Raw genomic sequence first — 25,206 nt, 5'->3', positions numbered from 1 at the left:
TAAAGTTTGAGGTTGAGTCTTCTGTTTAGTTCTGACACAAATATGTCTCAAAAAGGAAATTAATACAAATATATATAAATTTAAATATGCCATCAGAAATAATTGGAGAGCCAGGATATTTTTTTCTGGAGTTTTTGCTGATGTTTTGCCAGTCTCACCAAGAATTTCTAAAGAACAACAAAATGACACTCTACCTTCTGGACAGCTTGATGTTTGTCTTTGCTGTCATGCAAAATGTTGCAATTCCATTCATAGAGAGAAGATTAGAGTAACATAGAAAATATGATAAAATAAAGCAGTTATCAATGGTAGCCACTCATTTCACACATCAAGGAGTCTAGACTCATTTGGTACACAGAGAATAGGGATTCTCTTAGCCCTGATGAACGAAAGCTGTTCATGAGGAGCAAACACACCTTACCAGCTTTACAAATTTTCATGAAGGTGTTAACACAAATAACTTCTTAAAGTGACTCAAAATTAACACAACCTCAATAAATTGCTCTACGCCTCAAGCCTGAGGCTGTAAATACAACAGGGCCCACTTCTTATATTCAGGAATGGCTGCAACAGGACTAGTTTGCATTATAACCAGCAGCCTTTGTGAAAAAAGCCCTACAAGAAGTATCAGGATAGTTATGTGCTAGATGAATGAACGCATACATAGGGTTTACAACATGACAGAAACCCTGGAAAATTAATCATTGTTACTTTTATACAGAGAGGACCCAGTTTTCTAAGCTGATACATTCTTTTGTGGCAATTTAAGGTTGTTAAATTTAGCAAGCCTTCAACTGGCAAACATACAGAGTGCTCAGGCTTTGTCTTAAACTAAATAGTGTTTACTGTTGCTCAAGTCAGTGAAAATCTTTTGCAGACTTGGAAAGAGGTTAGAGCACTTTGTTCTCAAGTCTTTTTGCATAGCAACCTATAAAAATGTCTGTCTGTGGAAATGTGAGGTTATGTGCAGCACTCCTGTGGTCTCTGTCAATGTATTAACTAAATGCTGTTAATTTTTCATTTGAATGAAGCAATTAGGCACTGGTTACATTTCCCTAAATGTTTGCTGATTATTCTTGAATGGCATCAAATGGAAGTTCAGGTAGAATCCATATTGATTAGATTTTACTATAGTGATCACATATAAAGTTTCAGAAATTAATGGCTGGGAGTTTGGATCCAGCATCTCTTAGCCTTATGGATAAGCCCACAGAATCACCTGAGCCAAACCTCTATACCAAACTCTCCTATGAGATACTTATGTCTGTTCTTTTAAAAACATGTACATTTGGCCTGACATACCAGGAAAGAAAGAAAACGAATGAAATGATGGGTAGGTTGTAGCAACTTATAGTCTCCAAATTATTGAACCATTTCTTATCCAGATACAACATAGAAGAAGTAAACAGCAGCTCAACCAACAACAACAACAAAAAATTGTAGCAGAGAACGGAGGAAAAGAAGCTCAGTAGGTCAATCAGTACAGCTCTGTACTTCTAAGCCTGGTCTATTATTAACAAGTGATAATCTGTAAATATCTGTATAACTGTTTCATATAAATTATGACAATTACATAGCCTCCTTAAACAGCTGCTCCCATCCCCCAATTAGCATTATTGTCTGATAGATTGCTTCTTTCCCTTATTATTATGTGTACATAATACAAATCTCATTTGCTCCACATTAAAGAAGTACTTCTTGCTCTATCCTTAGTGAAAGGATCCTCCTTTTGTAAGCTATCCTGTACAAGATGCCCTCTCTCTCTTGCAGTTCTTAGAGCATGTAGCCCTGACCTCTCACTGCCTATCCTGTTCTTGCAGAAGCAATCTTACCTTTCAGCTACTTAGAGGAGGCTGAGGTTTTATTTATAAACTCAAAGCCCAAAGAAATAATAACTGGTTGTATGTGCAGAGTGTTTCCTCATCCTTCCCCATGAAAGAACAGATAGATGCACATACTTTTAGTTTATTGGTTATACTATTGTGGGTGCCCTAAAGAGATGTCCAGAAACAAGGCTTCACATCCCTAAGGTATCTCCCAAATGCTTTACATACATAAATATACATATATATATGTATTTCTTGAAAAATAACATTGTGACATGAATTTAGGCATGGGAGTATATCAGGTGTGCAAAACATAGTTAATAGATGTGAAGAGATCAGCATACCTTTGTTTTAATAAAAGGAGAACTGCATTCAGTCCCACTTCCATTAGCAGAGAGGGAAAATCCATATCTGTGTGCAATTCAAAAGCAGAAGTAACACAAAATTTTTCAACTTATGTAGCAAAATCCCGAGGAGGGTAAGTCCCTGGGAATGCAGAAGTATTTATCTATTGCTTGTGAGTGTTAAGGATCCTTATTTATTAGTGTAATGAACAACAAACCCAGAATTACTGTGCACAGATAAAACATAGATCAGATGGGTGGTCTATTCATGTACAAAGTGCTGCTCAGTGAGTCTGTTCATGGCCTAGATCTCATTTTAAAAGATAAGTATATGCTCCAGAGCACTTGTGCACATCATTCTCTCACTGCCTTCTGCAGTCAGCCTCCATGCTTGGAATCTCTGGCAGCTTAGATGAAACCCATAATACTTTTGTAACTATTGTGTTTTGACAGGAACAGAGTTGACTGATGTAAAATGCAGGAAGCGGGAAGCCTAATAAATCCTATTACAAGATGAAGTTTCAGTCCTATAGCCAAAGGTGCATGAGGTAAAGTATTCAGTGTTTTCAATCATCGTCTTCTTTACTATGGCCAGTTTCAAGTAACGTCATCTAAAACAAAAGCATTAGGTTTTGTGTTCTTTGCAAAGTTGTGGGCAGTGTCTGCCCTTCCTTCCTTCTGATTCGTTTGGCAGTTTGGGAGCCTAGGAGAGGGGTAGATTAAATTGGAAAATATAAATAATAAATAAAAAAATAAAATTGATTGGATAAACAATTTCCCCTAGACTGTTTCTTAATAAGTGATCAATTTTTTAATCAATATTCATTACTTCTCAGAACATACCAAACTGTTTATTGAATAAATGAATGGCTGGAACTACAATGACATGAAATCAAATAGGTGAACCAATTTCTTTAATAACATGGGTTGAACAGGCCACCTTATCTTACTTGGTTGAAACTACAAGTCAAAAATTCAAGCCCATTGAATAAGTGATCCAAACAAAAGATTCAATTTGTTTTAGGGAGCATGTGTTCTCATGTTTGACATGCAGAGGCATATCACCACGAGCTGATTTATAAAACTTTTCAAAATTCCAGCTGAAAGTTTATTTCTTTTTGAAAAAAAACTTTTGCATTCTTTCCCACAAATCTTCAGTAGTCAGCATACTGCAAAGATCTGAAAAATGAGATCTGTAAAACCATTCACAGTGAAGTCTTCAGGCATGGCAAATGGATTTCCCTAATAAGTTTTATTCACCAGTATCAGATTCAGTGGTACGTATAAACTACATACTGAAACCTAATATATACTTCTGACAATTTTATATTATTTGCCATGATGTAAAAAGTCCTTTTAAGGTACATTTGCTCAGAAGTTCTTTTCTTCTGTTAAAGAAAGAGCACTGGGGTGCAACTTCTCCAGAAAATGTTTGGCCACTTGCTTAAGATGTAAGAAAACATATTAATTTCTACATGGATCATGTAGAAATATCGTGTCATTTACATGGTCTTCAATTCATAGAATTTCTTCCAGTACATTAATATACTTAACCTTTACTTGTACTCATCATATACATGATTTTATTTCTTATGAAAAAAAAAAGAAACCAATCAGCTGTTAATTAATATGTAGGAGCTCTCTTTTAAAATCTGTGTTAACTTGTCCCAATTAAGCTGATATAAGAACAAATGGTGATATAATTCTAAAGTTCTGCAGAGGTAGAAATACAAAACAAATGACACAGTGCAAAGAATCAGAGGGGCAGAGAGTCCAGTCTGTACACATTTTGTAAATTAAGTTCATGTGCTCATTGTTGTCACAGTTAATTATAGAGGAATCAAATATCAATCTACTCTGCTAGTAAATAACAAGAACATAGAATCACCAAGATTAGAAAAGACCTCCAAGACCATCCAGCCCAACCGTGCACATATCATCAGTATTTCCCACTAAACCCTGTGCCTCAGTACGACATCTAAATGTTTCCTGAAAACCTCCAGGGTCTGTGACTCAACCACTTCCCTGTGCAGCCCATTCCAGTACCTAAAGACTCTTTCAGAGAAGAAATATTTCCTAACATCCAAGCTGAATTTCCCCGAGTGGAACTTGAGGCCATTCTCTCTTGTCCTACTGTTAGTTATTTGGAAGAAGAGGCTGAGTCTCACTTGACTTACAGCCTCATTTCAGGTAGCTGTAGAGAGCAATAAGATCTCCTCTGAGCCTCCTCTTTTCCGGGCTAAACAATCCCAGTTCCATCAGCTGTTCCCCACAGGAACCCCTCATCAGCTTCACTGCCCTTCTCTGAACACATTTCGGGACCTCAATGTCTTTCTTGTAGTGAGGGGTCCAAAACTGAAGGCAGTACTGGAAGTGTGGCCTCAGCAGTGCTGAGTACAGAGGGATGACCACTCCTCTGCTCCTGCTGGATATACTATTTCAGATACCAGCCAGAATGCCACTAGTCTTCTTGGCCACCTGGGCACACTTCCATAGATCACAGAGGATTTCTGCAAATGGTAAAGGCCTACAGTAAAACAGGGAATATGATCAGAGATTGACTCTTAAATCTAATTTTACTCTCAGTGTCAGCGTACCTTACAGCCATGCCTTCTGGTAACAAAGCTGTAAGTTCTATAAGCAGTCTCCAAATACTTCAGAGGAGTAACAAATAATTAAACAAAAGGATGTCAGGAAAAGAAAGAGAAAAATTTAGTAATGGGTCAGACAGACCTTGTTTTTCAAGTTATCTTTATACAGCAATGCAGAGTTTCAGCAAAAGCAACCTGCAAGGGTTTGCATTCATGGAACTGCTTCCACATCGACTTTAAGGTTAAAAAACATTAACTACTGAAATGAAGTTGCTTCCAGTCAAAATATACAAATACTCTGCAGAAATTCTAGTCTAATCACCATCATGCACAACACACACATTCAAGGAGCATTTCAGAACTATTTGACCACATAAGAACCACAATCACTGACAAAACATTTGTCCTTAATTCCAAGGAAAAGTCACAGCCCATGCTTTCTGGACTCATCCAAAGCTTTCAGCTCCCTTAGTCCAGCAATTTGCACTATCCACTTTAGTATACACCTGCATGAGTTTGTTAAGACCCATTTGTCCTTTGGAAATTTTAAGCAAGTCTTTTATTTTTCAAGTACAAGCTTGCCTAAAATGGCTGTGCTTGTCCTCTTAGAGAGGCAACAAGAGACTGAAGCCCGCAGAGGTTTCTGTCCCAGGGACTGGCCAGGAGATGGTGGCAGAGAGCAGCTCTCCCTGCCTCCCTCCTGCTTCGATTTACCATGGTCATTACAATCCTCACACCCCAAGGTCCTCTGGACATTTCGTTGTGCTGCTACACAGGAGCCTCCTGACTTGTCCCACCAACATATTCTTTATGTTTTCAGACAAGAAACCAAGCTCCAAGCATTGCTCTAACTCTAGCTCGCTCTGTGCTCTTCCATTAGTGCACTGCAGGCAGACACACTCGCTCTGACAACTACCGCTCTCCCACCTCTGCTAAGGAACCAAGTATCATGACATCAGTTTTGGTAGTGATAAAAATCAGACATTTTCTGGAGCCATTATTGCCTAAAATGTTAATGCAGTTTACTTTTTTTAAATGTGATCGATAGCTGGGAGAAAAGTGCCCATAAATTACTAAAGGCAAATACCATTCTATTAGCACTCAGGAGATTTTGCAACATTTGCCAGTCTGTTTTACTGGAAAAAAAATTAATTTGCTGAAAGCCCAGGTTTTTTGTTTGTTTTTTTTTTTTTTTACCTGTCTTTGTCTTTCTCCGTAAAGGAGGGATATTTTTATCATGAGTCATTTTCAGAGATGTAATTCTGATGTACTCTAGCTATAGGTTTCAATTAATGTTCTACCTCCCCATCAGTCTTTACATTGCATGTTTTATGAAATCATTAACTATTGTCATGTTTCTATTATGATACTATTAGGAAATAAAGAGACATATGTAAATGAAGATGTAAAATAAATGTGCGACAGTTACTAGGAGCAACATCTGTGCACTATCATACATGTTTACACTAATTTTCTAAAGATTGTTCCATTCATTACGGAGCATTGTTACTTGCAGTGGCACAACCCTTATTTCCATGCATTTAGGGACTGAAGCAAAGAGAGGGTAAATGAGTGCCTAATCAATACCACTTTTCATTTTACTTCTAATGTGCTGCTTTTCCCTTTCTTTTCTTCATGCACAAATCCAAAAAAGATCCTGACGTTACAGTCATAAAATGTAATTCTTCTGCAGAAACACAGACAATAATGCTTTCTGTATTCAGGCGTATTGCATATTCTAATGGCATTTGGCTAAATTGAGTATGGATTTAACATCAAAGGCTTCATGAATTTTTCAAATGAGATATTAAAGTCAATATTTCAAGTGAAAGATATTTCAATTTAGTTGCATACACAACAATAAAAAACTTCTACAAGGCAGAGGTACTAGTGGCAGTGGCTGTATTAGCTCATTCAGGAAATTATTAGTTTATAAGAAAATCAAACAGAAGGTTGTGATATGGCAATGACACTGAATAAATTAGACTAACCGATACGCGCTAACGTACTTTATCTCTTGGAGTCTGAAGCAGAACTTGCCACTGGCATGTTCAGTGCTTCTAGCAGGGCTTTGTTTGGGGATAATTTTTATTTATTTTGGAAATTCAAATGATTAGCACCAAGATTTGCATTCAGAACCTCAGAAATCTACTTATTTTCATCTCTGAACAGGCTAGATATAGTGTATGCAAGAAACACTCTCAATCTTGTTTATTTTTTAATCTAAGTGCATTTTGCTTCAAATTTTCATTGCTTATACAATGCTGCTTCTACCTTCTGAGTGTTATTAAATGTTCAGACACAGGGCCAGCAAGAGGTCCTCTGAACTCCAAAAACTTCGTGTCCTGGAAGAGATCAACTTGCAAACAACACAAATACGGGCTCTGATGGATCATTTCCTTTCCCATTTTAGGTGCGGGGAATGTTGTAAAATGCCCTTTAAGTCATCAAAATGTTGTAATACTGAAGAACACTCATATTTGTATCCCCTAATGCTGCCTGGGAGAGTGAGTTACACTACAGGGTCATGTAGTCCTTCTTTAGGCACCCACAATCACAGTGACTTCATGGTAGCAGAAACACAAATATATCATTTGTTGAAATACAGGTAACAGCAACCACAAATAGATGCCGGTGAAAATGCAGTAGCTTAGTGTTAATTAGTGTATTAATTAAAAATTGTAATTAATAATAATAAAAAATCCTGCACTTGCAGCCATCCACTGCTGCTAACACTACAGACATTGGCAGGTTTGCTGTGCATGTAACACTTCTACATTCACCGCAGCCAGTTCTTCTGAGTGCTCCTGAGCACAGGGTGGGAGAACACATCTCTGTGGAAACTGGGGAAAAGCCACACAGTTCTAAAACTTTCACTACCAGGTAGTTTGGGCCACAACGTGGACTTTACTACAAAAAAACTCTGATCCTAAAAGCATTTCCTTGAAACCAGTGGGTTGTTTGATGCTGCAGTATTCACCTGCAATGTTTGTGCTTACTGTGAGAGCATTTTAAGGGCTCACAAGATCTACAAAAGCAAAACTGGCTACAGGTAAATGTTAAGCTGCTAAGCCTATTTCTACTGTCCTCGGTGACTGCTGGACTGACAGCAAGTGCTGCCCTGTTATTCAGAACTAAACAAAGCCAGCAGCCTTGTGGGGGACACTTGTACAGACTAACATACACCATTCTACTCCCGCTCAAGCACTAGTCAAATTGTAGCAATGTTTAATTTATCTAGTTTGTACCCTGTAGGTCTTACGGTCCTGGACAGTTATCTGTTCACCCCTAGAGCCCTTTCTGAATCTCAGCATTTAAAGCCTTATGGCATTTCCATAAAATGGAAAGTGCCACCATCTAAAATGCAATCAACTGGGGATAAATCAATCAAACCCTCAGAAACAGTACTCTCAGAAAAGGTATTTCTTGAGATAACAAAGATAAGGCAGAAGTTTTGTATGGTTAATAACATCCACTAATAACTAGAATTATATTTTCAAAATTGCCTCTGGGGCTGGGGAATACGGTTCCCTTTTCATCTGTTGTGAACTCTGGACATCCTCAAGATGGTTTTGAAAACTCCACCTCACACTTAATGAGTCAGCAGCGCGCCCAAAACCTTGCAGTTGAAATTATCAAAACTTTGATCTTTTTCTGCTATGACTTAAAATGACACTGTTAAGATGAAAGATTCCCCCATGATCTCCATTCACTCTGAGAATCAGTGTTTAAGGAACGATCCTCTGAATTCATTAATTTAATATTTTCCCTTCTGATTATGGAGGTGTACATAAAGTTAAGAGCACCTCCCCTGTGAGTTTCATGTCAAAATGAGCGCTCAAATGATTTTGTTAACTAAAAATGAATATTTGGAGCTAAGATCAGAAGAGGAGACCAAGCTGCTGAGTTTGATCTTGGACATGCAAATGCTGTGCCAAAATAAATAAATAAATAAATAATTAAAAAATCACATCTCACACTGCACGTAGCTTTTGTGTTTGATGTATGCTGTTACCAAAAATACGTGGGCAGATTATTCACAGAAATGAACTGAAGAGACTGTGCTACCTAAAACATGCTTTTGACTCTTTATTAACTGGTGATAATCTGCACTGATCCGCATTATAATTCTACTGCAGATGTTGCTGACATTAAGATGTATGACAAGGAAACTACAAAATGAGCTGATTTGAGCAAGTGAATATTTTGCCTTAAGTCAACAATATATGCAGTGCAAAATGTCTTTCAAGGATTTTCAAGTTTTCTGCTGTGTTCTTTGCTATTTTATATGTGATTATAAATAAAGTAATGAAAGTCCATTTGACAGCCATTTGATTTTCTCTAATGCAATAGTTGTCTAAAGCATACTGTTTTGCTGTTTATATTTGTTTCCTGTTGGAGGTTAGAAAAGAAACTGTTATTATGTAGTTAGACTGAAACTCATGACAGGGAAAGGTTGGTTACATTTTTTCAGATCTGCCTGCCATCCTTACAGCCAGAGCAAATGTAGCTGCTTTCAGAATTCTAAGGAAAGTACAATCTGTAGGGACTGAAAGGCTTGAGAATGATTGCACTTCTGCACATTTCCCACCTCTCAATCCAGTGAGTGGAGCTGGAAGTCCACCAAGCTCTGAATGAAGCACTGCGTACAAAACCTGTGGCCATTTCACTAAGGTGGAAGCACTGCCATTGGGGCACTGTCTGGGATCATCTTCGTTACAGAGGAAGAATGATAGAGAGTGAAGGTGACAGTCAAAATGCTATGACAGGAAGGTAGAAAATGAGCAGATGACTAGCGAATTCTTTTTAATTTGTTACAGATTCACATCATGAGCTCTCCATCTAGGTAGAAATAGGATACAAGTCTCCTAAAAGAGGTTTTAGTCTTTACCTGAGAAATGCATTTATTATGTGAGTCTTATGTGGTTCATAGCATTTATGAAAAGTTCTCCAGGCTAGGGTGACAAAGCAGGAAATGACTTAAGAAAACACCTTAGTCAGTCAAAATAAAAATACAAATCTATGTGTAGGTCATCCGAAAAGCCTATAAGGCAATCAAAAATCTAACTGCTTACGAGACACACCATGTCAAGTATAGGAACAAACTCATTACAAGGCATAATAAATTTGTCTCGTAATGTGGACTACACAGATGCTTTCTCCATTAACTCCTTGCATATTTTGGAAAATACATTAATGTTAATGAAGGCAAGAAGAAAACTTACTTGATTGCAGTAGTTTAGCTGTGAGCTGTGTGTGCTTGTCACCCACTTCCCTAAAAGAAAGAAATGTTACATGTCAGGAATGAGTCCAGCAATTATCTTCTAACGTAGGAGCAGTGCCAGCAACATTCTGGTAATGGCAGCATTAACTCTGGAAGTTTACATTTTCAAATGAGAAAACATTTACAGACAAAATCTGGATATTCTAACTGTCTCAAGCCTCGGAGATCTGATATTGCTTAGCCTTGTGCCCAAAGCATTAAGTCACTGGCATCTATTTGCCACCAAAATAGAATTTCTCAATACTCCTCTAATACACTAAATAATTAATCCAACAAACCTTAGGAATGGAAAGCAAGGGCCACATCACTAAATACAAATAACAAAGAAAAAAAGTGACTTATTTTCCTAAAACTATGATCATAAAATGTATTCTCTGCTCTCAGACATGAACACAAAACAACACAAAGCCATAAAGGTCCGCAGTAATTCAAATACATTGTACTCATTATAAATCCCCAAATGTAGAGAAACATCTTAACTCAGCTGCTCAGTCAATTATTTCTCTTACCTATCAAAACAAAACAAAACATTGAAAAGCTCAGCATCTCACTTCCATATGGAAAGAATGAAAAGGCAAACATCTACTGCACAAGGGTAACCAAATGAAGATTTGTGCTAGAAATATAAATAGTACAAATTGGAAAAAACAGTTAAATAGTAAAGTACTCCATGCAATTCCAAGGAAAATTAGATGAACTATTGAAAAGGATTCAAGTGCACATAATTCATTATATAGAATATGGTAGTGCTTGGCTAAAACTAGTGAGGAGTTCTTCACTTTAATGAGCACAGTGTTCACCCACAAATTAAAAGTAAACAAATAAAAAAGATAAGAGTATGACCTCACTTATTGGCAGTCAATCAAATTGCAATTTGTCCCAGGAGAACTGAAGTAACTTCCTTATAATACATGAAGAACTCATGCTTACTAAACTGATCTGTATAAAGCCTGATTTTTTTTCTAGCTACAACAATTGGTTGTTTCTATCAAAACATTTGAGTTTATGTAAATGACAACTTAATGGTTAATTGGAACTGTAGCATGATGCTTAAAGTTAAATCATGCTCACTTAACTTCATACTATCAGTGCACCATCACTGAAAAACAGTGGTCTTCTTTAAGCTGAGGACTGTAGAATACAGCAAATAGTCTGATGTTAAGTGACCAATGTCACTGAAGCACTAATAGCAAACTCTAATAGTTACCACGAACATATATACTACTATTACTCTAAAAATGGCAATTTTCATTAATCATACAATGGCATGTTTTTTCATTCGCAGCCAGCTGATACAAATACAGATATATTGTCCTGAACATCATAGAAATTACACTCAGCCATTCTTTCAAAAAGTTTTTTCTAAGCCTTCTTTCCTCACTCAAATGCGTTATTTCAGACTACAAACATTATTAGAGATGACGGTATAGAAAGGGACAAAAAAAGAAAAAAAAATCCTAAATAAAATAATGAAGGACAAAAATTTTTCCAAAACAAGATTACAGCCTCAGGTAGAGCATCCTAGGACATTTCTAACTTAATCAGAAGAAACTAATTTGAATTTTTGACAAGGAAAGTCTGAAAATAGCTTGATAAAGACATCTGAATTTTTTATTTTTTATTTATTATACATGCCGTGGAAAACATTTATTTCTTAGAGGAGAGGCCAACAATCTAGAGACATTAAGGAATTTATTATCCAAATCTGAGTGAATCTCATGACCGTTAGGTACCTGAAAATAAAGTTAAAATCCAAAATACAATTTCATCTCTGACCAGGGTCCTCAAAACATATAACTGCTAATTATATAATCAGGGCATGAACTACATGTATAGCTCAAACTAAAGATAAATTTTGAATATTTTCAAAAAGGGTGTAATGTGTGTTTTGTCAAGCTCCTTGTTATATAATTAGGCAAAAACTGGTAGTTTGATAGCTTTGGAAGGTGGTTGAGGCAGGCTGAGGTTTCCAGCTTGTGGAGGAATGACCACTTCTTTACCTACATTTCAGAAACATATGAAAGTTAGGAAAGGAGTGACAGTAAATTTTTGTCATTAGCCTGTCAGACGTCAAAGCAGTGAAAAATTTCTGTGGCCCATATTTGATGAATAGAAAGAGGTTGGCAGGTCTGAATTTATCGTGCTGTTGTTCAATATTTGGAAATGCAGAAAAGATGCTGTATCTGAAACAAAATGAATGTGGGGCAAAGAGTAAAAGAGGTGGAGCTTGAGATGAGTTTTTTTAGATTAGCTTCAAATATTCTGTCTTTCCTTTTTTTTTTTTTTTTTTTTTTTTTCAGGAGAATTTATCCTACAATAAAGAATTTCTTTCAAGTAATAAATCTTTTCAAATCTTCTTGGATTGTTTTTATGTAATTTGGTACCCTTGATATTCAGTATTATTTACTGATCAGTATTATTTACTGTCATTATTTGCCAAATATCTAACTGTATATTTAGTGATTCACAGCTGCCCATTCCATGGGTCAGTTTTTAAAGCACTATTTCCTATACGACACCTTGACTAAAAATTACTAAATTAACAGACTGCTTAATCCACTTCTTACATTTGTTCCTTTAAATTTGGTGCTGTACTTTATGATTTCAGAGATTTTATGCGCTTTTGAGACCATACCTTCTGACTATTGCTATACTTATCCATACAGACAACTGAAAAAAAAGATCAACATCAGCTGTTAAATTGGACAATTAATAGTAAATAGTAAAATTTTCAGTTAGACTGAGGCAAAAGACACGTCATAAAATAATCTTGCTATTCAACAGAATTACTCACTATTCTTTTAATAGTCACTATTTACCAGTGAATGTATACTCAGTAGAATAAGTTACACGTGTATAGTTTTAATTTATATACATATTTCTAAAGATTTTCTTGGAGAACAACATCTTGCAATGTACCAAATGCAGAATTAGGAACCAGGAGTTGTTCAGTTATACCCTTCGCTCCAGTAACAGGTTTCTGAGCCAGCTTCCTTAAGCGATCCACTTGTTGCATTTGTAAAATTAAGATAAAAACACCTGCTTGCTTACACAGAGAGCAGTGCTAAAAAACTATTAAAACCTCAGAACTGAAAACCAAGTCTGGCTAATTCATAATGCATTTGGCAAGAAAGTATTGGAGAGCACATTGCAGTCCCAGTGTCTCTTTGGTACCCTATTACAATTTGTTAGTATACTTTCTAATAGAAGTATAGAAATATATAATACATATACATATAAAATATACAATAGAAAGTATGCTTTCTAATAGAAGTTTAAGTCTCTGTTTGACCTCTAAACCTGTAGACACTTACGGCTGCTAAAGAATAGTCACAGAATTTGTCCCACTGACATCAGAAGGATTAATAAGATGCCTAAAGGTAAGGAAGTAAGCAAATGTTTGCAGAGTGAGAGTTACATTTCGTGGAGGGCTAATTTTGCCAATTGAGAATGTACAAATATAAAATCATGACTCATTTGCTTCCATAAATAATGTTTTATATACTATATAATTAGTAGTAAATTAAATACTTTATTTTAAATTGTTTACATATAAATCTTATTTTCTCAAAAAGTAGAAACCAACAACCATTTCACCTCTAATGTGATGCTGTTGTCACGTATCACAAAGACCTGAGCATAAGCAGCTTTTTTAAATGACCCCACTATGAAACATTTGATATAATACCCAAATTATATCAAATTAAAAGGTCTTTTGCTTAGTAGAGCAACAATAAATGGAAAAAAAATGGAAAAATAATTCCAGGCAGTTCCATACTTGGTGAGTACACAAAAAAGTTTGCCCGACCATTTGAAGATGCTGCTTGTATTGTTCATACAAATTACATGAAAATTACTCATATAGCTGAGAATGTTGTTAGATGATATACATAGGTTGCTCTGATAGTAGCAACACAGTCAACACCATCTGTTACGCATTTTTGCCAGCTATTAACAAGAGTCTGCATGCCATGCTCATAAAAATCTGCATGGTCATCCCAAATGTGACTTGTCTTTCACATTGTCACCACTGCTGAAACACAGCACCCATCATTTCATTGCACTCAAGTTCACTGTTTTGTCTCCATAAACAGTCAGCAAGTGCCATTTTTTTCCTCATGGAGGAATTCACTGATACCCCCTTCACTACATCTGCACTTCCATGTCAGATAGCATTCTGTCAGAGTGCCCCTCTGCTGCCATCTGCCACACGGCAACAACACATCATGGGATACTGGTGGGAAGGTTCAACCTCTACTGCCACCCCACCATCCGCCTCTGTTGATGTTGTGGGTTAATATCATACAATAGGAGGCATTACTTTCAGAGCAGCCCTTTGTTAAACTGCCACAGTATCTCACAAAGAAAAACTTTCTATTTAAAAGAAAGTTTAAAAGTCCCACAAACACCTATTACAGACACATTCTCTGAGAGATACTCAGTGAACAAAAAAAAGACTAATACCAGTGATGAGACCTGAAATTAGTGAAACAAGAAACAAGTCCTCACAAGGAGTTTACAGAAATTGAACTATACTGTTTTTTCATCATTGACAAGTCAAGGTTGAGAACTGTCTGATTATATTAAATCTCTCATTTTTCCCACAGTCTCGACTGAGTATATACCATGAAGCATAATGACATTTGTGTTAAGCTGGTACTGGTGCTCTCCCCTCCCTCTCCACACCTGAGTAAAGAGTCAGCAAGTTATACCATCACTCACATCTCCTTTGAAGCCCTCCTTTATTTGTACCGTGACATTACATCAACAGTAGAAGGATACAAGAGATATGAATAAAACATACATTTCGTAAGGTACACAGCAACAAAGTTAGCTTTTCACTGCACTGATTCTCAGACAAAACAAAACAAACAAACAAAAACAAAAACCCTAGAAAGAATTTGTTCAAGCTTGAAGTCAGGGGAAAAGAGAAAGAAAATTTCCTACTTGCCCTGCCTTCCTTGATTTTTAAACGCTGATGTCACCTACCTGTACTGCAATTTGTATGACTCATGTCAACTTTTCTCAGTTATGTCCATGACAAACACATCTACTAGAATCAGGAAAGGAAAATCTAAAAAAATTGTGACCTTTGAGGTCCAGAACATGTGTCACATTACTTCAATTACTCCTGGAGTAAGTTCTCTAACCTTGACGAAGCCTTTGCTTCCTGGAACTTGTTCTCTTCTTTGATGCCTGAAGTTTGTCAAGGAGACATTATTCCGTTTTAAATCCTTACCACCTCTTTGCAACACACATCGGATTACACAGAAATTATTTGCAAAGATACAAATTACCTCATTCGCAGCCAAATGTGAAATTACACAAAATTTAGCAACTGTGAAATAGTTGCTCCTCTCCAACCATGTCATGGCTTTCTCTCATTTGGAAGATTCATACCAGTTATGAGATTTTTGATATTGCTTCTATTTTTCAAAACTTTTTAACAATGGTGTTGTTAATTTGAAAGACAATATTAAGAATTTAATCTGTTAATATGTTCCACTCCTCAGAATGCAGCAGTATGAACACTGCTGTGCAGCACACGACAATAGGAGGGAATGCCGAACATACTATTTGATGGAAGAAGTGCAGAAACAGAAGTGAGGCTGCCGAAGGAGCACTCTTCAAGTAGTTCAGTCTCTTTTACAAACACTTTCCATGCAGTTCTGGATCCAAGTCATTCCAGCATTGTCTGTTTTCTAAGAACCTTAATGGAAAAACCGCTGCTAGCTATGTGTTCATTAGAATTGGAAATGGAGAGTCACTCCTCTAGCCCCGAGCCAGAAGGTGGGCTATCTTGGAGGCAGGGTTGATAGCTTTTGAATACCAGATGAAGTCTATAGATACAAGACTGGTGTCAAATGACAAGAGCCTTAAGCAGATGGATGACAGTGTGTGTGCACTATAGGCTGTTGTTAATTTACTAGCTAGAGATAATGCTTCTTTAAAATTAAAAATGAGTCATTGGGAAACAGCCTGAGAGGCATAGCCTGCAGATTTCAGTCCTCCTGGCAGGCCTGCATTGTGGGGAATATGCTTTTTAGAGTTATGAAAATTAAAATTGCATGTTAGAAAGAAAGAAATTGTAATTGTTTCTCTTACTAGATATTTAGGCTATTCATAGTCTGTATCTGTAATTCACAAGTATATTTTCAGTAAAATGAAATAAAATAGTCATATTATCTCACAGACAAGATATAGTTGAGCGAAGGCAAAGATGTATAACATTAATGAAGTGTTACGTGGCAAGATGTGAAGTTTATATTTATAGCCATGCTTTCATCATTTTAGCATAAACATATGCAAAGGTCCTTCCTTTTCAATATTGCTCTGCGTGTTTTTTTTTCATTGCCATTTTGGGTTATGTTGGAAATGGCACTTTTCCTTTCCTTTGACTGTGGGATGAAAATTTGCTGTCATGTCTCTTGCAATAGTGGCAATTTACTTCCATACCATAACATAGACAGGGCTGTCTCATTGTTTCCTTGCTCCAAAAATACAACCAGACACCACATTCAGCATGAAACTTCTGAAAGAGACCATTTTGATAAAAAAAATAACACCTCCAAAGGCAAAAAAGGGAAATGTAGAGAATGTGAAAGTGGATCACCTCTCAACACTAGACTCAGGAGTACTATGCTGCCTGAAAATGAATGAGACACTCATCATCACATGAATTTAAGAAAACAGTAAATAATTCACACAGCGGCTAACCAGAGTAGCTAGACTCTGGCTTCCCATGTAGCCAAAATGATCTTGACCGCAACCAGAAATTTACCTGAGGCACTGCAAGAACTTAAATCGTTGTCTTCAAATCAGAAAGACCTGAAAAAAATGCAGCAGGAAACAAAACCCAAAATGACTAGATGATTTATCTATTATTACCATCTGCCCAATGTAGAAATAACAATGCCTAACATTTTTACATCAATTTTTACTGCTACAGATGTTGGTGCCCATTGAATATCATTATCCCTGTAATCCTGGTTTAAAGACACTAAAAAAGAGAGACACATCATCTAGTAGAACTCAGCTTTTGGGCCACCTGTTCCTGTACTTTTGTATCTGGAACATAGGGTTCACGTTGTTTTAAAATCTATAGCACTACTGAGCTTATATAGAAAGTCTGCTTCTCTGTTCCAACACAATCATCACCATTGACCTCAGCAGTATTACTGATGGTTTACACGCATGTGAATGAGGGTAGAATTAAATATGGGATATTTAAAGAGGTGTTCTTCAAAGCTTGAAAAAAAAATGAGAGAAAAGGAGTGGAAGAATATGCATACAGTGAATTAGTTATCCTGCATAATATCCTACAATCAAGGTCACGTATAAATATTTATGTACAGTGCACTGCCCCTGCAGTATCATACTGATTCGTCTCAGACATGACAGAGACCTCTGTGCACCAACTGGTATTTTTCAATTTTAGGAAACTTTAAGACAGAAGTATCAATACCTTGGTCACAAACTTGTCCAGTTATTTCAGCGCAGCAGCAGCTTGTGAAAGCCATTCTTGTTTCCGCTTGAAGGTGAAAGGCTGACTTTACAAAAAAGTTTCCTGTACACCACCACCTGTCTCATCAGCAGGACCACTCTAAAGGGATGGGCCTCAAGGCACCTCAGTCCCAAGCTTCTCCATGCCTCATTCTTCATCCACGCTGCTAGTAATGTACCATCACTGGCACAGTTACACCTGAACACTCTGGTGCTGCCAAACACCTGGCTTGATTTTCCACTGTCCAAATGAAAAATAAGCATAATCTGCTTTTTGAGGATACAGCAAATGAGGGAGTTCATGACAAATTATGTTGGTTTATGCAGAATAGTGATAATAAGATACAAATGAGAATTTTTTGCTTAATGAATAATACTAATCACGTTTCAACAAATGCTGTGCCCTTCTAATTAGAGAGAATGCATAAAATCAGCTTAATTTATTTGTGACTAGTTATACATAGTTCAAATATTTACTAGAGATTTACTCTAACGTTTGAAATAATTTTAAACATTTCTTGCAGTAAAATCAGACCTGGCAGTACAGAGGAGGTTGCAGTTGTAACTTCTGCCCTGCCTTTCATTATGCAGCGTGTGATGTATACCCTTGGTTCTCAAGATGCAAGAGAAAGGATATTATTGATTTACATGCTAATTCTCCAACTGTTACTAATTTTCTTGATTCCTGCTTCCAAAGTTGCACTTCCAACATTCATCACTGTAGTACACTAGAGGGGCTGAGCATCTTTTTCAATAAATTACAGGAACTATGACTAATTATAGTGATATTAACTATGCAAAGTAATGTGTAACTTAAAATGGATACGTTTATCATTTCAAATTATGCTTTTGACTCTTGATGGCCTAATACATGGCTGCTTTTCTTTTCTTCTTTTAATACAGATTATGAACTGTGCTATATATTCTAAAATTTGTTTCAAGGATATAGGCCTATCTTGTGAATTTAATGAATGGAAATAAATCATTTACATCACATTAAATGCATAGTACATAGAGGACAAGATTTGTACCAAGAGTAAGCAGGGCCAAATCCTGATTGTTTTAGTAAATCAGTAAAAATTCAGCTTGAATAGTGTCATGAACATATATATGGCCAACACTGTTTGTGTCATACACTTTATGTCTTCTTAATGTGGTGAATAGGAAGTGCAACTTGCTTGACTGGCAATACCAGCAGTGCCTAGTGTTCAGAGAAAAACATCGGTTGTAACTAGCTTTTGACACTATGCAAAGCATACTGCAAAGGCTTGAGACACAGAAGCTTCAGAACAATTGGAAATTCTCGTTTTTAAGTCTGAAAGAAATGCAACCTCTGTTATTTCAGTCATTTTCACATTATCTAGCATTTCATGGTTCATGGTTCAGAATTATATCTGTTAGTAATCATATAAAATTAGAAATAGCATAGGCTGGTATGTTACAGAGACACTGCCAGTGAAAATAAAGCAGTTCAGATGGACAGTGACCAGTTTTCTGTGCAAAATCTGCAGCTTGGCCAGACCCTTCCATGAAGTTAAACAATTCTTTTCCACTCTGGCAGAACAGTCTACCCACTGTTCTCTTCAAGGGACATACAGCTGTCTCCAGTGGCTTACCAGAGGAACATCTGCACTTTGGACTTCTGCCATTAGTTCCCTGCCTAGCAAAGTCATTCTCCCAGTACATCTATTGGTTCTCCTGAGAATTGGGATGGATTGCTCCTGTGTCTGGATGATACTGTCCTTAAAAATTTGCCACGTATTCTGAGCAAATTTTACCTTTAGAGGTGCCTCCAATGAGATCTGACTCCGAGTTTCCTCTGAGTTTACTCTTTCCAAACTCCAGGACTGTACTCTGACATTCTCTTCTGTTATTACCTTGAAAATCTCGAGCTCCACTATTTCATCATCATCAGACCCAATGCTACTACTGATTACCACATCCTCGACCAATTCTTTCTCGTTACTGAACAGAAGCAGATACAGCTGTCAGAGTTATACCTGACATCCTCTAGCAATCTTTTTAGCAGCTTGTGTCCCAGCATCTGCCCTTCCATTAGATTTAAGTTCCTCCAACGTTAAAGGGATTATAGTACCAGGCTGCTTTCATTTAAAAATATGCATTAAACAAAATTATCAGTATTACAGTTAAGTGATTTTATAACACTGAAGTGGAGCTTTTGCATGTATTATAATGGCATTTTACTGCAGCTTGAAAATCTGTATAGTTTGTCTTCTACCCAATGGACAAGGGGCAAAGAGTTATTATTCAATTAAACATCAATCAAAAGCTACAGCATTGCACAGCAGAGTGAATCAGGCCACTACATCATCCAAGTGACAGCAGAAAACGCAGGGAGTACCACCAAGGAGCCTAAGGGTAAGCACATGTATCTGCAAAAAAACTAAAAATCTAGCACAGTAATTTTGAAATGAAGTTGATAAAAGTTTGGGAAAATTTTGCTGAATTACCACACCTGGATATCTGGTATCTTGTAGAAGAGTTAAGTGTTGTCTAGCATAATCAGTATACCTCACCTGGTCTCTAAATGTTGATAAAAGCTAGAATAGGAGGATAATTTACAAAACTGAGTCTTGAAAGAACTTGTACCTGTTCATCTGCTCCCTTGAAACTGCAAATACAACATATAGCAGAACAATTTGAGTAGCAGGGCACCAGAGGAGGTCATCTCGTCCAATCACCCACTCAAAGTAGGATCAACAAAAGGTTCAGTCAAATAAAAAAAAATTCTTCAGATCTAATGAGGATACTTTGTAATCTAACTTGAATCTTTTGCCTCTCATTGTTTTCCTGTGCAGCTCTGATAAGAGTCTGTCTTTTCTAGATTCTCACATTAGGTAGCTGTAGACAGCCTTAAGACATCCCCTTAGCCTTCTCTTCTTAAAGTTGAGCAAATTCAACTCTCAACCTTTTCTTCCTACATAATGCATACCAAAATACTTCATATATCGTCGTTCTGATCACTAACTGTATGTAATTTACTAATATTACATACATACTAATTAACTGAATGTAATTTAGAGAAGCTTTTGTAGAAGACAATTTCTGAGACTCTATATAAAATCATAAGTGAAAATCACTTACTAGCATCATTTACAATTTTAAAGCACAACTCACAGCTGTCTTAGTTATGTTCTTATCAATCTCTTCTGGACAAGTATGCTCAAGTCCTTTACCTCATCTAATGTTTTATAATTCTCCTCTCAAGAAAATTTACTCTCAGGAAGTCATTGAGAGTTCACAATCTAATTAAATGAAAATGCTGTATGACAAAATTTACCACAGATGTATCAACCACGCTCTTTAAGTAGAGCTCAGAGATTCTGAGGTTTGAAAATTCCTGATCAAAATATAGGCCCTGTTAGAAACTCTTAAAACTGTATCCAAAGCAAGGACTAATGGGGTTTTGCCCTTGTAACATCTTTTGGAACTCAGCAGTTTATTATCAGTATCACTTTCAATAAACATATAGGTATAACCAACATGAAAAAAAAAAAAAGAATTTGTCTATGAATCAAAACACTTAATGCAACTGAAACTACATATGCCCATTGCCTGGGCACTTAACTCTCTTCCTTTACTTCGCAGGGGAAAGTAAATATTTAAAGTTGATAACTATATTACTACCAGATGTAAAATTTCACGCCAGTAGGAAATTGTCCTCTTTATAAATAAGATCTCTATGCTGTTTACTATACTTTTAATACAATATTTACCAAAAAAAAAAAAAGTAAAATAAAAAGAAAAAGAATATCAGCCATGAATACTACTGTATTTTTAGAATTATAAAGTGAATTCATCCTCTGTAAAATCACAACTAAGAAAAAAATTTATTTGATAGGATTGTTATCAGAAGCCATCAACCAAGAGAATCAAAAGGTGTATAGAGAAAGAAGTGATGTTTAAAGCCTATATCTCTCTTCTTCACCTTATACAGAGAATCAGAATAACAATTTGTGTCTACTTTGGCAATTTGTTTTTGAAACATTTTTCAGGAAAATGACAGAAAGGTAATACCTCCTGTTGTTATATATTATAATGGTTCTGTAAGTACCAATACTGACAATTAGCTATCTTGGATTATTGAATTCTAGAAAGCACTGGATAGAAACAGATGTGTGACATTTTATTAAATAGTGGCATTTTCACATTCCAGTTCCTGATATAAACTAGTGTTTTAAGATTCCCCATGTAAGACAACAGAAACTACTCTGCCAGGTCTGTCCTGAAACCCTGTTAACTTAAGCTGTAAAGAAACTTGGAGATCAGAAAGAGGACTCATACGTTCTCTAAGCTCTCATCTCCCTATAAACCCATCCAGAGGATTGTTGAGGAGTCTAAAGAAAATCCATGTTGCTAATGCACCACAGGAATAACACAGTAGGGAGCCTCAACTTTTTCTTGATATCAAAACATTTCCACATATCAGTTTAATTTTAGAAACTTGGGAAGTCAAATTAAAACAACAACAAAAAAATCACTCCCCACCCCTCAGAAAAATACAAATAGATAAACAAACAACAAAGAATGAAGAGTTAACATCTCTAGAGCTTTTTTGTAACCAAATGCAGATTTTTTAAAGTGCTGCTTGTGACATCAATTGAAACGTCAACTGGTATGTGGTTCTTACATTGAATAGCAGAGGAATGAATCCCAGCTGACCTAAGCTGGCATTCACAGTTATGTTTTGGTGAAATTATTCTTTATTGACTCATTTAGTTCACCGACTAATTAACTTGACTCTAGTCGATTCCTGCTTCTTCTCTACTGCTTTTGATTCTGTCTCTAAGGCCAGAATGCAGAAAGTTTGAATTCAATTTACTGTTGTAGCATTACGGTTGCAGAGTATCACTGCAATATATATATATATCCTGCTTGTGGAATTTCAGCTCCTAGAAAGTCAGCTCCCTTGTTCTAAGATAGGAAGAATTCCTTCAGCTTTTCATCTGCCAAAAAAATCCCAGACCTCATATTTTGCTATGTTATGATTAAATGTGGTCTTGTGAAATGTTGTTTCATAATACAGCTTGTTTCTGTATGTCTCTCTATTAAATACAACTTCTATTTTATTTAATTTACCTATCATTTCTTTAAATAATAAACGTATCCATCTATGTTTCATTCCGCTGTAGTCAACTCTAGAAGGCCCAGAATTCTAAACACTTTTCACCAACTTCTTTTCTTCCTGTATCACATTTTTTTTGTTACACAGAGATACAATAAAACTGTAAATGTATATTCTTGAAAAGCAGCCGAAAATCTGCAGCCTGCTCTCCTTTCCAATGTGCATCAATTTAAAGACAGTAACTAACAAATTAATTTGCCTTGGAGGGGTGGAAGAAAGCAAAAATAGTTACTATTTTATATTATGTAGAAAAGCAAAGTTCTTATATTTGAATAAGAATAGCCAAGGATGAGATGGCACAGCAAGACTCTGGGACTAAAGGAATGATCCTCTGGTGCCTAGCTGAAAGCAGGAGTTCTATTGTTGGGTTATTGAGACATGTAAACAAGTCCACAAATCTCATCCAAAGTCATATAGGTAGCCCTTGTGGAACAACTGTCTCCTCTTACCTTCACCATTACCCAAAATGACTATGAACGTTCTGAATGAAACAAGCTTTCGGATTAGGAGAGGAAACATTTAGGAGTCTTACTTCTCTTTCAACGGGACTGATGCACAGCTCTTAGCAGTGCTTTTATCTTAAGCTTCAAAAATACACTGATTGGTATTTAAAGACTACTTCCTTGACAATTCATAGTGCTCCAATCTCTCGTATTGAGAACAGCAAGTCTTCTTGAAAGGAATCAAAAAATATATCCATTTAAACAGTTCACTATAATTAAAATACTTCTAACTAGCCTCCTCCTAGAGAAGAGGAGCACTACAGTTTCACAGATGAAATATCAGTTCCTCCTTAGACAGATTTTAAATAAGGTTTAAGTGGGATATCTGTGACTGACTGAAATATGCTCATATTTCCTTAGCTTCTCTAGAGAGGATTTCCTCAGATTCTAAGTAGGAACAGCCTAATGGATTTCACTCAGCTGTGCTTCCGAACCTACAAAGAAAGCAGGCTCTGCCCTAATGTCTTCTTCTGATCGGATATTGAGTTTTTTGCCTGTGAGTTCATTCCTTAGGTATTACACATCAGGTTTTCAGAGGTACTGCATATCACAACTGTGGCTTCACAAGGAGGGAATTGTGCTGGAAGATTTTTTTTCTATGCACAGTGCAACATCTTCACCGATGATATATTGCACTGAAAGACACCAAATATGAAGGTCAATCCAAAAGTAATGCCTCCTATTTATTTCCATAGAAACTACAACAGATACAAAGAGCAAAACAACACTATTTGATAGAGCAAATTCTCAGCTATAAAACGCCGTTTCTTAACGCCGTCACCATTAGCTGTGCACTTTCACCAGAGATGAACAAGAGCCTGCATACCATGCTCAAAAAAATCTGCACCAGCGAAGGTGCACTGTCACTATTGCCACTGCTGAAACAGACAACCCACCACCTCACTGTGCTCACATCCATTGTTTGGTCTCCATTAATGCTCAGCAAGTGATGAGGAATGTCACTGGGTGCCGTTTTTTTGTTGACCACACCTAGCTCAAGCATAGACTGCATAGACAACAAGAGAACACTAAGGAAGGGCTGACTGCACCTCTCACACTCACCACACACACCGCCAAATTGAAACCCGTGTGTATGACACATTATATGTGCTTTCGCTGCTTGGCAAGTAAAACACAGTGCTTGCCAATAATATTTCAACCAACCAATATATGCATACCTGTGAAGACAGTTTTTGTTGTTAAGCAGACATGTAAGTTCTCTTACGTAGTTATTAAACTTGGGCTTGTGTAATTTTGTAAAATAAGTTAATAAGCTGACACAAGCACTGAGGAAGAAGTATCCAGAATACTCATGTGGTGCTGGTAAATATTGTAATATTCAATGTCTCAAAAAGCTTTCAAAAAGTATAAAATAATTTGTGGTATGTTTTTAATTAGTATTGTAATATGTATTCAAATAGTGTTTCTGCCAATTCCATGAGTTCCTTAAAAGTATGGATGCTGATTATAGAAAATTCATTTACTTTTCTAAATTAAGTTGGCTAAGGTGGGGGGTAGATATTTTATGATTTGTGAAATGAAATCAAGTCATTCATGGAATTAAAAGGAAAATTTGTGCGAGAACTTGAAGGTGAAAAACTGCTCGTAGATTTGTCACTTTTGGTGACAGGACAAGGGGAAATGGCCTGAAGTTGCACCAGGGTAAGTTTAGGTTGGATATCAGGAAAAACTCTTTACAGAAAGGGTTGTTAAGCACTGGAATAGGCTCCCCAGGGAGGTGGTTGAGTCACCATCCATGAATGCATTTAAAAACCATTTGGATGTGGTGCTCAGGGACAAGATTTAGTGGAGGGTTGTTAGAATTAGGGGAGTATGGTTAGGCTGCTGCTAAAAAAAAAGTTTTGTTATTTATATACATTAACTATATTATGTATTTTATACGTGACCCAAGACAACTCCCCAACACTCATTGCAGCCCAGGCAATCCAGGAGGTTGGACACCCATGCCATAAGGAGATACGTACTCTTCTCATTGAACTAAAGTGGTT

At 36.6% G+C, this 25,206-nt stretch overlaps 1 long non-coding RNA gene across 1 annotated transcript in view; it reads right to left on the bottom strand.

Moving 5' to 3' along the window:
• The window catches only part of LOC101750715, a 424,944-nt gene that overhangs the window by 330,003 nt on the left and 69,735 nt on the right, over positions 1-25,206 (bottom strand). The window contains exon 2 of the long non-coding RNA XR_005862065.2: positions 9,987-10,036. This is a non-coding gene — a long non-coding RNA (uncharacterized LOC101750715). The remainder of the gene's footprint in view (positions 1-9,986; positions 10,037-25,206) is intronic.

Source organism: Gallus gallus, chromosome 8 (genome assembly GCF_016699485.2).
Source record: "Gallus gallus isolate bGalGal1 chromosome 8, bGalGal1.mat.broiler.GRCg7b, whole genome shotgun sequence".
Lineage (NCBI taxonomy): Eukaryota > Metazoa > Chordata > Aves > Galliformes > Phasianidae > Gallus > Gallus gallus.
Note: the sequence above shows the minus strand (reverse complement) of the source record. Positions and strands in the feature narration are given on the sequence as shown.